Source organism: Borostomias antarcticus (genome assembly GCF_949987555.1).
Source record: "Borostomias antarcticus genome assembly, chromosome: 21".
Lineage (NCBI taxonomy): Eukaryota > Metazoa > Chordata > Actinopteri > Stomiiformes > Stomiidae > Borostomias > Borostomias antarcticus.
This window is the reverse complement of record NC_140254.1, coordinates 20,820,519-20,835,979: the sequence shown is the minus strand read 5'-3', so window position 1 is coordinate 20,835,979 and position 15,461 is coordinate 20,820,519.

Sequence of the window (15,461 nt, the reverse complement as noted above, 5' to 3'; positions counted from 1 at the left end):
TACAGTTTTTGCTGTATGATGATTTGTTCGGCAACTGTGCTCCCCATTGAAACGTATGGCACCGCACTAACTTTTGAGCTGTTATTTTGCATTTTTACCCTTTTTCTAACTTGTCGCCATACCTACAGTTTTAACAGCTCATACACATCTTATACATCAAAACGTTCACACAACTGTGCTGATTCGTACAGTGGAAGTATCTAAGCTGTGGGACTTACCGTTTTTGAGATATGGCGATTTGTTCGGCAACTGCGCTCCCCATTGAAACATATGGAGCCGCACAAACTTTTGAGCTGCTAATTTTGCATTTTTACCCTTTTTCTAACTTGTCGCCATGCCTACAGTGTTTAAGCTATACGGACATATTATACATAAAAATGTTCTGCATGTTCTCAGGATTCCTATGGTGTCAATATATAAGCTGTAACATTTATAGTTTTCGCGATAGAGCTATCTGAAGCGGAACATGTCTAGGATCAGAGTGTCAGTTCGGATTAGAGTGGTGGCAGCTGTTACTTTTTTTGTGTGTTGGCTGTAAGCCGACACACCATGAAGAGGGAATCCTATTTGTCGCTCCCTCCCTGTTGTCGTTGTTGACCTGCAGTTCTATGTTGCTACCACAAGAGGCAGTGGTCCCAGAACATCAAAACAAAAAGACTCCACAGATTTCCCAGGTCAGCGGTGGCCGGGTGGACAGTGCGCTGCCTATCACCGAAGGTTGTGAGTTCAATCCTTGGTGTGGACATACCAAGGTACGATGACATATTTTGTCACTGGATGTTCTAGAAGTTATGTAACGAGCGTGGGTCATATTTGTTAATTATAGACCCTTTTACAGCCTAGTCAGCACAAGTATGCGTGCGCATTCTTGAAACAGCAGAGGAGACAGACGAAATCGCCATTATTAAGCGTACGGACTGGACTGAGAACATCATCAGAAATGCCTGCATTTGCGGTGACCATTTTATATCAGGCAAGTTATTTTGACTACCTGGTTTCACTGGATTGAAGCTTCAAAGCACCGCCACCACCACAGAAGAAGACTACCTCGGAAAAATAATTTCACTCGGACAGAACGCGTCTAAATAAGTTATTTATTGGTAGCGCAGAGGCTTCAAAACCCAGCATTTGTTCAAATAGACCCGTTTGCTTAGGTAAGTGAAGTTTCATGTTTATCTGACACTTGTAAATATGAGTGCCTCTCCTAACTAGGCCGACACCGATTTATTTAATAACGTGAATGGACCAGCAAAGGACTGTTGTCTGGCATGAGCGAGCGGAATGCGACAACGGGACTGAGAAGGGCTAGTTGAAATGTAGAGTAATATCTGAAGTAAACAGTAACCCATAACCTGGCTGCACGCTAAGCTAAAGCTAAGTTCAGGAAATGAAGCCCAATGATAGCTAGCTAACGTTAGCTAGTGCTAGCTAACACGCTAGCTAGTGTTAGCTACCTAACTCAAGGCCCGAGGAGTCGGAGATACTGTGCACGTTCTCTCAAAGTGCTTTAGCTAAGGATAGTTACTACAAGCTAGCTAGTCCTTGTCACCAACACTTGCTTCACAACGTACGTAGTTAAACTATTCACACAGCAAGCAACGTCAGCTGACAGGGACTGTCTCGTGAGTAGAATAGCCAGTGAAATACATTGAACAATTGGTCAGTTGATATGTTGCACAGCAATCGAGCAGGGCAATATCATTAGGGTTAGGTTAGGTAGCTAGCAAAGTCATCTTGCCCAGCTGGTATGGTTATAGGCTTATTCCTATGGGACAGCTTAGTAGTTTGTGATTTAGCAATGGGTTGACTAATCACTAGATCAATATTTTCAGTTGGGGATAGGACTACAACACCACCTGTGCTGTGGCACCAGGAATCTGCTCTGACCACTGTTTTTATTCACCACCATATCATGTTATTATGCAGATTAAATGTACTGTATGTCTACGCGACAAAAACTTTATATAAATGTTATTTTTGGCCAATATTTTAATGCACTATTTTAATGCACTATTTTCAATCTCCCTTCTGTTCTGTTGCAGCTTTGATGCCTGGTGTGGTTGAGGCCAGAGAAGTGATGCAACACCAGTCAGGTGTCGGCTGCTGTGCAACGCTGATGTCCAGCCCCCCCAAAGATGGTCTTCAGGTGCAAGCCCCACCCGGACAGGACATGGCCAGACAGCAGTATCTGATCATGGATGGTTGTGACTGTGTCCATGATACAGGCAGTGCAATTACATAACATGTCAAGTATACTGTACAGTAGTATACAGTAGTGCAGTGTAAGTTCTCTATTGTATAGACAAGGTGTTCAATTGCTCAAGTGTTGTCAGATGTTGATTCAAGTGATAGTGTACAGTAGTGCAGAGTCAGTTGTGTATTGTATAGACGAGGTGTTCAATTGCTCAAGTGTTGTCAGGTGTTGGTTCGAGTGTACAGTGGTGCAGAGTCAGTTGTTTATAGTACTCTGGTTGTACTATACATAGGCCCTCACTCTAATTATAACAATGGCACACATGCCACCCCCTGGACCAACAAGTGAACACGTGACACCTTGCACCTTGTCCATACAATAGACAACTGACTATGCATCACTACACTCGAACACTCGAACCAACACCTGACAACACTTGAGCAATTGAACACCTTGTCTATACAATATACAAGTGACTCTGTACTACTGTATACATGTGCATTACATGCCTCTCTTCTTTACAAAGATGGTCACAACCACAACATGTCCTGAGAGCACATGCAAAATAACAACTCATGGCTACTTTTAATGTGCATGTCTGTATGTTTAATAAAGCATTTAGGAAAAGTTTCAATCAAGACTTCAGTATTACCTATTCAGTTGAGTACTATGTTTACAATTGTTCATTCATGATATTATTACAATTGACCTTTCAAGTCTGCCTACACTTATGTTACTTGGCTAAGAACCATTTTAATTACAATTTAGGGCAAATACTTTACTTTCATATCTTCATATCAATATAATATCAAGATCTTAGTAGATGTCCAAATAACCCACTGTGTCCTGGGTCTACTTATTCACCACCTAAAGGGAAATGCAAAACAGCAAGTCAATAAAGTATAATACAGCAACAATAAAGATGTTCTGAATATAAACTGATTTTCAGATCATAAGTCAATTTGATATCAGATTGATATCAAACACACACACACACATACACACATACACACATACACACTATTGCTTACAAAGATGGGGTCCTTTTTGTATGGAGGGTGATTCGTGCCAAACACAATACATAAATTGAAATACAATACACGATATTGAAAAACAATACACATGTAACATGAATACAATACAAAAATGCTTTGTATTTCAATGTCGGTCAGGAATATTTGTGCCAAAATAAAAACAATACAACCGTATTGTATTTCGAGTGGTGTGCAAAACCTCATGTCGAAAAAGCAATAGCAATACGCTGTGTATTGTATTTTGAGAGGTGTGCCAAAACCTCATGTCGAAATAGCAATACGCTGGTAGCCACGTGATGGTGGGAGTCAACGAAACGATTGTCGCGGAACATTTGAAAATCCATAGGACGGAGCCGACAACATGGACCCATTCAGGATTGTAGCAAGACATCCGCTATCTATACAGTGTGGTACGGTAAGTGGTACAGATAGCGGTCTTATATTCCCAAGGGCCCCTAGCCTGTCTGTCAATCAAAAATATGTTTCGAATAATATATTCATTAAAATATCCTATTGAATTTATCTTAATTTGTACCAGCTGAAACATATAGCTGTGATATACTGGAGCTATATAAACTTTTCTATTTACGTTATAATATACGTTATTAGATAATCCTCGGGGAATGATAGGACATCCCATCGCAGTCTTAAAATCCTCTCCTGGTGAAACATGCATGCATTTAAAACTTCACGAAGTAATGCGCTAGAGACGGGGAGACAGTCTGTTGGAACGGAAAACCCAGGCTTTCCCTTATTTCAGGCTTAGTGAACTCAGGATTTGCACTAAACCCGCTTTCTGGAATACTGTACCCCCCTGCTTCATGTGACTCCCACCATCACGTGGCTACCAGCGTATTGCTATTGCTATTTCGACATGAGGTTTTGGCACACCTCTCGAAATACAATACACAGCGTATTGCTATTGCTTTTTTGACACGAGGTTTTGCACACCTCTCGAAATACAATACGGTTGTATTGTTTTTATTTTAGCACAAATATTCCTGACCGATATTGAAATACAAACCATTTTTGTATTGTATTTATTATGACATGTGTATTGTATTTCAATATCGTGTATTGTATTTCAATGTGCGTATTGTATTTCATTTTGGCACATATATATGGGGGTGATTCGTGCCAAAATGAAATACAATACACACCTTGAAAAACAATACACACTTTGAAATACAATACACACCTCGAAATACAATACGGTTGTATTGTTTTTATTTTGGCACAAATATTCCTGACCAACATTGAAATACAAAGCATTTTTGTATTGTATTCATGTTACATGTGTATTGTATTTCAATATTGTGTATTGTATTTCAATGTGTGTATTATATTTAATTTTGGCACGAATCACCCTCCATATTTTTGAGGCAGGCTTCAGTGAACTCTGTAGCTCTTGGATGAACTGTATGAACACTAGTGTCTCTTTAAGTGTCTCTTTACGTTTCCTGACGTAGTGAAGTTCTTCCCACACTGGTCACAGTGGTATGGCTTCTCTCTTGTATGAACACGCTGGTGTATCTTTAACTCTCCTGACGTAGTGAAGTTCTTCCCACACTGGTCACAGTGGTATGGCTTCTCTCCCGTATGAACACGCTGGTGTATCTTTAACTCTCCTAACTGAGTGAAGTTCTTTCCACACTGGTCACAGTGATATGGCTTCTCTCCTGTATGAACACGCTGGTGTATCTTTAACTCTCCTGACGTAGTGAAGTTCTTCCCACACTGGTCACAGTGGTATGGCTTCTCTCCTGTATGAGCACGCTGGTGTATCTTTAACGCTCCTAACCTAGTGAAGTTCTTCCCACACTGGTCACAGTGGTATGGCTTCTCTCTTGTATGAACACGCTGGTGTGTCCTTAAGTGTCCTAACTGAGTGAAGTTCTTTCCACACTGGTCACAGTGGTATGGCTTCTCTCCTGTATGAGCACGCTGGTGTATCTTCAACGCTCCTAACCTAGTGAAGTTCTTCCCACACTGGTCACAGTGGTATGGCTTCTCTCTTGTATGAACACGCTGGTGTGTCCTTAAGTGTCCTAACTGAGTGAAGTTCTTTCCACACTGGTCACAGTGGTATGGCTTCTCTCCTGTATGAGCACGCTGGTGTCTCTTTAAGTGTCCTAACCTAGTGAAGTTCTTCCCACACTGGTCACAGTGGTATGGCTTCTCTCTTGTATGAACACGCTGGTGTGTCCTTAAGTGTTCTAACTGAGTGAAGTTCTTTCCACACTGGTCACAGCGGTATGGCTTCTCTCCTGTATGAACACGCTGGTGTTTCTTTAAGCCTCCTAACTCAGTGAAGTTCTTTCCACACTGGTCACAGCGGTATGGCTTCTCTCCTGTATGAACACGCTGGTGTATCTTTAACTTTCCTGACTCCCTGAAGTTCTTTCCACACTGGTCACAGTGGTATGGCTTCTCACCTGTATGAACACGCTGGTGTGTCATTAAGTGTCCTAACCTAGTGAAGTTCTTTCCACACTGGTCACAGTGGTATGGCTTCTCTCCTGTATGAAAACGCTGGTGTATCTTTAACACTCCTAACCTAGTGAAGTTCTTTCCACACTGGTCACAGTGGTATGGCTTCTCTCCTGTATGAAAACGCTGGTGTATCTTTAACTCTCCTAACCTAGTGAAGTTCTTCCCACACTGGTCACAGTGGTATGGCTTCTCTCTTGTATGAACACGCTGGTGTGTCCTTAAGTGTCCTAACTGAGTGAAGTTCTTTCCACACTGGTCACAGCGGTATGGCTTCTCTCCTGTATGAACACGCTGGTGTCTCTTTAACCCTCCTGACGTAGTGAAGTTCTTCCCACACTGGTCACAGCGGTATGGATTCTCTCCTGTATGAACACGCTGATGTGTCTTTAAGTATGCTGACGTAGTGAAGTTCTTCCCACACCGGTCACAGTGGTATGGCTTCTCTCCTGTATGAACACGCTCGTGTGTCCTTAAGCGTCCTAACTGAGTGAAGTTCTTTCCACACTGGTCACAGTGGTATGGCTTCTCTCCTGTATGAAAACGCTGGTGTATCTTTAACACTCCTAACCTAGTGAAGTTCTTTCCACACTGGTCACAGTGGTATGGCTTCTCTCCTGTATGAACACGCTGGTGTCTCTTTAACTTTTCTGACCTAGTGAAGTTCTTCCCACACTGGTCACAGTGGTATGGCTTCTCTCCTGTATGAACACGCTGGTGTCTCTTTAAGTCTGCTGACGTAGTGAAGTTCTTCCCACACTGGTCACAGTGGTATGGCTTCTCTCCCGTATGAACACGCTGGTGTATCTTTAACTCTCCTAACTGAGTGAAGTTCTTTCCACACTGGTCACAGTGATATGGCTTCTCTCCTGTATGAACACGCTGGTGTATCTTTAAGTGTACTAACCGAGTGAAGTTCTTTCCACACTGGTCACAGTGGTATGGCTTCTCTCCTGTATGAGCACGCTGGTGTATCTTTAACGCTCCTAACCTAGTGAAGTTCTTCCCACACTGGTCACAGTGGTATGGCTTCTCTCCTGTATGAACACGCTGGTGTCTCTTTAAGTCTGCTGACGTAGTGAAGTTCTTCCCACACTGGTCACAGTGGTATGGCTTCTCTCTTGTATGAACACGCTGGTGTGTCCTTAAGTGTCCTAACTGAGTGAAGTTCTTTCCACACTGGTCACAGTGGTATGGCTTCTCTCCTGTATGAGCACGCTGGTGTCTCTTTAACTCTCCTGACGTAGTGAAGTTCTTCCCACACTGGTCACAGTGGTATGGCTTCTCTCTTGTATGAACACGCTGGTGTGTCCTTAAGTTTCCTAACTGAGTGAAGTTCTTTCCACACTGGTCACAGCGGTATGGCTTCTCTCCTGTATGAACACGCTGGTGTATCTTTAACGTTCTCGACTCCCTGAAGTTCTTTCCACACTGGTCACAGTGGTATGGCTTCTCTCCTGTATGAACACGCTGGTGTATCTTTAACTTTCTTGACTCCCTGAAGTTCTTTCCACACTGGTCACAGTGGTATGGCTTCTCTCCTGTAAGAAAACGCTGGTGTATCTTTAACTCTCCTGACGTAGTGAAGTTCTTCCCACACTGGTCACAGTGGTATGGCTTCTCTCCTGTATGAAAACGCTGGTGTATCTTTAACACTCCAAACCTAGTGAAGTTCTTTCCACACTGGTCACAGTGGTATGGCTTCTCTCCTGTATGAACACGCTGGTGTGTCTTTACGTTTCCTGACGTAGTGAAGTTCTTCCCACACTGGTCACAGTGGTATGGCTTCTCTCCTGTATGAAAACGCTGGTGTATCTTTAACACTCCTAACCTAGTGAAGTTCTTTCCACACTGGTCACAGTGGTATGGCTTCTCTCCTGTATGAACACGCTGGTGTGTCTTTAAGTATGCTGACGTAGTGAAGTTCTTCCCACACCGGTCACAGTGGTATGGCTTCTCTCCTGTATGAACACGCTGGTGTATCTTGAACGCTCCTAACCTAGTGAAGTTCTTTCCACACTGGTCACAGCGGTATGCCTTCTCTCCTGTATGAACACGCTGGTGTATCTTTAAGTGTACTAACCGAGTGAAGTTCTTTCCACACTGGTCACAGTGGTATGGCTTCTCTCCTGTATGAGCACGCTGGTGTATCTTTAAGTGTACTAAATGAGCGAAGTTCTTCCCACACTGGTCACAGTGGTATGGCTTCTCTCCTGTATGAACACGCTGGTGTGTCTTTAAGTCTGCTGACATAGTGAAGTTCTTCCCACACTGGTCACAGTGGTATGGCTTCTCTCCTGTATGAAAACGCTGGTGTATCTTTAACTTTCCTAACTCCCTGAAGCTCTTTCCACACTGGTCACAGTGGTATGACTTCTGTCCTGTATGAACACGCTGGTGTGCCTTCAACTCTCCTGACATAGTGAAATTTCTCCAACACTGGTCACATTGGCATGGTTTCTCTCCTTTATGAACACACTGGTGTGTCCTGAGATTAGCCTTTAGACTGAAGTTCTTCCCACACTGGTCACAGCGGTACGATCTTGGCTTGTCAATGTCTCTGCCTCTGGCCAGGAGCTGCAGTGAGCGGGGTGTTGGAGGTGGTGAAAGGGAGTGATCGAGAGGAGCAGGATGGGAGAGTCTCTGGTCTGATCTCTCTGTTCCTTAGCAGAGAGATGTAGAGGTTTTCATGGCTGCTCTTGATGTGATTGTGGAGTGAGATCTGGGAGTTTTAGGAGAATTGGCACTCGGACAAGGAGCACACCTGGGGCAAGTCTGGCATCACTTCTGGGATTGAGAGTGAAAGAGAGAGACACAAACATTAAAAAGGATTGTCATACGTCGTTCAAGTTCAAATACTGTATAGAATGATTATATGTAGCTAGTGAAAGGGGGGACACACAACCACACAACAACTTCAGATTGTGGACAGGAGAAAGAAAGATATGCAACAGGTTCCTCTGGCTGAGCTCAAGTGAGGGAGAGCGATAGGAGAGAGGTGACAAAAAGAAAGGAGGAGAGAGAGGAGAGAAAACATGTAATACGTTGAAGCCCATGGTGTTAACTTGGATAGCTAGAATAAGCTAGCCAGCACTCCTTAACTTTAGTCAAGCTACCATGTTCCATGGCAACTAAGAGCATTCCATTCTGGTCATAACTAGTGTGACTGCCTAATATCGGCAATTTGCATGCCTCACAACAGCAATATTCATAGGGGCCATTGCAGTGCATCACATACTGTCCCCTGTATCGTTGCATCCATGAGTGTCCTGAATTTCACGCTGTATGCCCACGTCTTGCCTGCTCTCTGGCACCATGGGAAAAAGACAGAGGAGAGAGGGAAGGCCGGAAGAGGAGAGCTACTAGGACAGCGGCTACTATTATGACTAGCAGACCTCTGGTTGTTTCAGCTTTAAGGAAAGAGGTGGATGAGAGAGAAAGATGGAGGAGAAGACAGAGGGAAGAAGAGTTGAGGACAAATACCTCTAGCGGTGCTCTTTTTGTCCCAGAGGTAGTCAAAGGAGATGCTCTTGTATCTGTACTCCTGTCCGTACCAGACCAGCAGCTCCTCCCCGACAGCCAGCAGCAGCGAAACAGGATCCCTCCACGGTACTGAAACGCTACCAGGTTCTGCTCTTCCTCAGTTCAGTTCCACAGTTCACATACCTGGGAGAAAGGGGGGATGGTTTCATAAAAACAAACTGGTGAGGGAGGGAGAGATGGAAGGAAGGAAGTGAGGAAAATGGCTGTTTTCAGAGAAATGTTGTGGTTTAATCTGATCCTGTTAGCTATTTCTAATTATGATGATTGACCCGAGTCTGCTCGAGTTTCTGTAAGAAACTGTCTCCCTTCCCTAGACTTATGAGATAAGGGTGACATTCCATGGTTGGTACATTCTGTGGACAACAGCAATTGTTGTGGTTAGAGTTGAGCTGGGCGCCGAGGCGGCGTAGGTTATCATGACCTACAAGGCCAGAAACTGCAGGAGAGACCAGACCAGTCCAGACCAGTCTGATCGGGGAAGGGGGGGTGGAACGCCCCCGAACCATAAGAACCGTGCTCGAGCTCAGATGCTTTGATTTGGGCAAGACAGCCATACAGACAGGTCAGCTGAATACTAGACTGTATGCCATTGTCTTTTGTATGCTATAACCTTCTGTAATAAAACAGCTTTGATTGTCGTTCAAATCCCGTGTTGGAGAGATTCATTTGGAATACACCTGGAAAAGGGACACTGGACTGTGTGGTATTGTGTAAGATTGGGGGCCGTCTTTTATTGAAATCAAAACACAACGCAGAGCTGAATAAGGACAATAATAAAAGACAACGAAAGTCGACAGAAGGATGATGGAAGAGAGGGAGGGAGAAAACCGAGTGGGTGAGATGTAGGGACTGACTGTATGGAGGGAGGGAGGGAGGGAGGGAGGGAGGGAAACTTTCAAGACTGGAGAGGTGGTTTATTTTGAGTGGGAGCAGCAGAATAGATTCTGGAAATCTGAGAAATGAGCATGTGTTCATATTTCTTCCCCTGATTGTTATGCCTAATTATTCTACAGTTTACACATGCAAAGATGGGTCCATCCCTGACATGATCTCTAAAAAGTCATATTCTGCCTATTTTTGTCCTATTTAATTGTTCATGAAGTCTTTCCCTTAACATAGCCTGCAAGAGCCAAATTCAGGTTAATTGGGTCAATACGTTGCTCCTCCCATGTTAATAGGAACTGATCATATTTAGGTAGGAACTCACCTGTTGTTGGCTAGGTGTTGCTGCACGGAGGGCAAACAGCTTTTGACAGGCTTTTTATAGTAATTCATTTTTGTATGGGATGTGATGCACCAGTCGCTCTACTGGTTTATTTTCAGTGATTAGACTGACTGTTGACTGGCACAGCTTTAGGTGGTGATGGAGGAATGAGCTTAATGTATTGATGCTTTTTTGTGCGTGGCTGTAAGCCAGCGCATCTAGTATAGCGTTCGTCCGGTTATCACTCCCTCCCTCCGTTACTGCGGACAATGTTGGCCTGCATTTCTCTGTTGGCACCACAAGAGGCAGTAGTCCCAGCACACCAAAATCAAGGACACCAAAACCCACCCGTCAATCTCCACTGCACAAGTAGAGTAGTGGTGAGAGCATTGGACTCCCACCCTGAAGACCCGGTGGGGATGACTTTATGGGACTATACCCCAAACCTCCACATGTTCATCCTTTCACTCCAACCTTTACCCCTTGCCTTATAGATCAGATCCTGTCCCAATCCTAACCCATATTCTAACCCCAACCCACACTAGGGACTGGAAGAAGGACATCAAAACCCACCCGCCGATCTCCACTGCACAAGTAGAGTAGTGGTGAGAGCATTGGACTCCCACCCAGGAGACCGGGGTTCCCGGTGGGGATGACTTTATGTTATCATCAGTGTAACTGCTTTAGCCACTGACCGCTACCATTAATGTTATGGAAGCTGCTGCTAGTTGTTGTGAGCCCATGAGCTAACTGGCTATCCCGCTCTCATTGTGCTGGATTAGCAATCGAAGCATTGGAACTGATGTGTCCAGGTGACAAGACCCATCTTTATTTATCAGACATTACCTCCTACCAGTCCTGCACATAAACAAGCCAGCCAACACACATAAGCCAGGCTGGACCTGGCCTGGTTTTCCAAGTAGCATTTCTATGGGCAGGACTAACGTTAACAGAAGATGTGTAAACATGCTTCATGGCTGTAGCCTACAATTGATTAATCTGCCTTGTTCTGTCCTGAAACTTGGTCAGATTTGTTACTAAAGTAATAGTAATCAAACTGTAATATCCCAGGGACTCCACAGAAAAGCAGGCAACTAATACAATTCTGATTGAAGACGTAGCGAGTGGTGTCCCATTTCTTTGGTAAAGATTTCAACCCCTACCCCTTGTGGCTCTGTTTTGAAGGGGCACCGCCCAGTCGAGGGCACTCCAAAACTAGGGGCTAGGGCTAAGGGGGAGTATTGGGCCTTGGCGTATGATATGCACGGTGTAAGCATGTTAAATACGCAGATGGGTGAGATCGGGTTGGCATTTAGAGTTGAACCGGCATCGACAGACCTCAACATCCTTCTTTACCAAACTAAAATATACAGCCTACTAAAAAAACCCTCCCATGAATTTAGAACGGTCCCAGACCACGATTCATCAGCTAGCGTGTTGACTTGGCTCCAGGCTAAAAACCCTTTAAGGATTTTAAAGAACGAACCCTAAATGTATGAGAAATTCACTTTCTGAACCGAAGCCCAAAACCTCTGAGCTCTATTCTTAAATATAAGAAATAACATACAACTTACCGAATTGAAGATTGTATGTGAAAGGTTGGTGAAGAGGTGAGTAGGGTGTAACCCTGCTCTGCGGCTCTGCAGATATCCCCTGTTGGAAGAGGTTGTGATGGAAACGTTTGTTTACTCAAAAATAATTAAGATCTTGCCTTGTTTTCTTGAGATGGATAAAAAGATATGCTATTTCAAATATTTACAGGCGTGACAAACGGGGAAAAGGTCCCAAGGTAGAGAGAAACACAAACAGCTACTTGACTACTTCTTTTGAAAGCCCTTGAGTGAAAGCCAGGAACAGTGACACGTGGAAACATGAGGAGCTGCTCAATGTAGCACGTGGTGCTCAATGCAAGAATGCGGCCCAATCCTAAACCACCCCCTACCCACTCCCACTCCGCCACCTGTCCCTACAAATCAAGTGTCACTCGCAGCTGTGGAGGGCACTCTCAATCGAGGGGGAGGGGATATAAATGGAATGTGGGACGCACTCCCCACTCCACCGGAACCGACCGGGACAGGGCCGTCACGTCACCATGGCATGTTTAGGTGATTTATGGGACAAATGTTTATGATTTATAATAAAAATATAAATCACTATATTAAATCCATATATGATGAGAAATGGTCAAAAATCCAAACGCAAATATGTTTTTGCAAATGAACTCTAACTAAATGAATAGCCTACTATAACAGTGTCCCGAGGCAAATACATCAATCAATAAATAACTGAATCAATAAATAACTACCATGCCTCTTTGTTTATAAAGAGAGAGAAATATGATATCTTCAGGCCAAAGACCAGGCGTCCTTGAAGCACTCAGTGTCCTGGCTTGAACCCAATAGGCCTCTGCTTTCACTCATGTGTGCATCTAATTATGTTACAGTAAGAATAGACAAAAGTTAAAACATAATTATACTGTATGTGATATACATGTGATTACTATGGTCGAAATATACTACACTACAATACAGTACATGTAAGAAAAGGGCACCATCAGGGCCTACTGACAGTAAGGGTTAACAAGATAAGTCTACCACACATTCTACATTCTAAGATGGGCTGCAAAAAAGGCCCATTGGAGTACAGTATTGCAGTAGGTACACAGTCAGCAATACAAACATTCTACAAGTCTAATCCAGCTGTGCCATGTTAATGAACCAGTCGGTAATTACAGTTACAGAGTATACAAACATGACAGATACAAAGATAATCCACAAAGTCTACAATCTAAAATTGTACGTGTTGGTCAAGAACAAATCAAATCAGGAATATAGCTGCAAGCAGCAATGTGGGGGCCAAGCACGACGCGCGACCAACGCATCAAAGACAGCAGTCTACCACTCAGCTCTGCGTTTTATAACGGGAAATCAATCAACGAGAGAATATTATTATTAGAATATTATTATAATATTAACGCCAAATCCAGGCTACTCGTGGAGGCGCCTGCGTTGTTATGAACGGAACGCTGCTAGGCTGCTAGAATCGGCTGCTAGAATAAGACAGCTAATTTATGGCAACAAAGTCTTTATTGAGATATGCCGCTATAGCGTGGGTGGGCTCCCCAGCTCAGTCTTTTGGTTTAATTTGCAATAGCACCTTCATCACACCTGTCTGAAAGCGCCAATCAAGTGATTTACAGTGATTTTAGAACTATGACGCACACAAAGTGGTTTTGTCAAAAGAGCCTTGCAAACCGTGACGTCACAGAGCGGCCTTGTGACGTGGGCCAGGAGGAGTATAAAAGCCAGAGAGCGACAGAGGAAGAGCAGCCAGAGAGAGAGAGAGGGGGGCGTCTCCCTCTCCCTCTCTCTCCCTGGCTCTCTCTCGTGGGCCAGAGAGAGAGAGAGAGGAGAAGGAGATATCATCTTGACATCTCCTCCTCCTCCCCCCCCCTTTCAGGTTCACAGAGAGAGACTCGGTTCTTTCTCAGTGAGCCAGAGAGGGGGGGGTGGAGATGTCTAGATGGTATCTCCTTCTCCTCTCTCTCTCTCTCTGGACCACTGAGAGAGAGTCAGGGAGAGAGAGAGAGATGTCCTCTTCTCTCTCTCTCCTCTTCCATGGCTCGGAGGAGGAGGCGGTGGTGGTGGCAAATTATAAAAACTAAATAAAACATTTTTTTTTATAATAAAAACTGATTCTGATTCTGATTCTAATTGTAAGCTATAGTGATAAGATAAGATAAGATATCCATGTTAGCATATAGGAGTACTGTTATAGTTACTGTTAGCACTTCAAACTTCCACTGTGTCATCAGCTGCTGGCCCCTCTTCCCAGAGCAACCGACGCATTTTCAACCGGAGGTTTCGCGTCGCCCTGATTCAACCAGGTGCGGAATTCTGTGACCATCAGTGACCAGATCCGGTGGTCACTTATTTCCGCATGTTAATACACCGACATCTGTGATCACATTCACACATCTGTGGTCTCACATTCCGGTGCGTTAATACACAGAATACAAAGTTCAAAGCACCGCCACCACCACAGAAGAAGACTACCTCGGAAAAATAGTTTCACTCGGACAGAACGCGTCTATATCTGACTTCGTAGTTTTGACCCAGATACAATTCCCTCTTTGGAGACCCTTTAGATAAGTAATTAAACTGTCATTTGAAACACTGGATGAACAACTGAAATTTGCTCTTCTATTCCACTTGAGACAAGTTCATAAGACATAAGCACACACAATGCTCCTCAAGAATGAGCGTTTAGTGGGAATGAGCTGGAATACTAGTTTAGTTGGAATAAGAGGCTACAATAGTTTGGTGGGAATGATATAGAACAGAATATTACTTAATTTGCCATGTGTTACAGGTACATGTGTTACAGGTACATTGGAATTCTTGTCATCGCTTGATCTTACAGATACCCTGGTTTCAATAGGAAAATGTAAACAGTTAATTAATATAAATGAAATAACTGCTTGTGTTTGTTTTAACTGAATTCGAACACTCGTACTGTATGGATATGATGTGTGATTATTATTTGCTGTTTTATTTTCTCATGGATTGTTCATATTGTATTGTTGTTGTAACCAGGGCACCATTGAGAATGAGACCCGGGTCTCAATGGGCTTCCCCTGGCTAAATAAAGGTTTGATTTGATAATTCCCTCCTACTAACCACTCCTTAAGAGAAATAAGACAGCCCCGCCCAAAGCCAGGCAGGACCTGACATAAATACATTAAAACATACAATAGATCATCATAAAGACTGCAATTAGGTATAAATAAGAACACAGAGTACATATTGTTAAAGTGTCTATGCAGTAGCAGCTAAGCCTAAAGCTTATTTAAGAATCCAACAGCTGATGGAACAAATTATCTCAAATATCTATTTGATTTTTGATGATGCTGGTCAAGCTAAAAAGGCCCCTGGCTAGAATGGACTGTGCTACACTGAGACACTCACAGGTTTGTGTGTAGAAAGCAACGACGGAC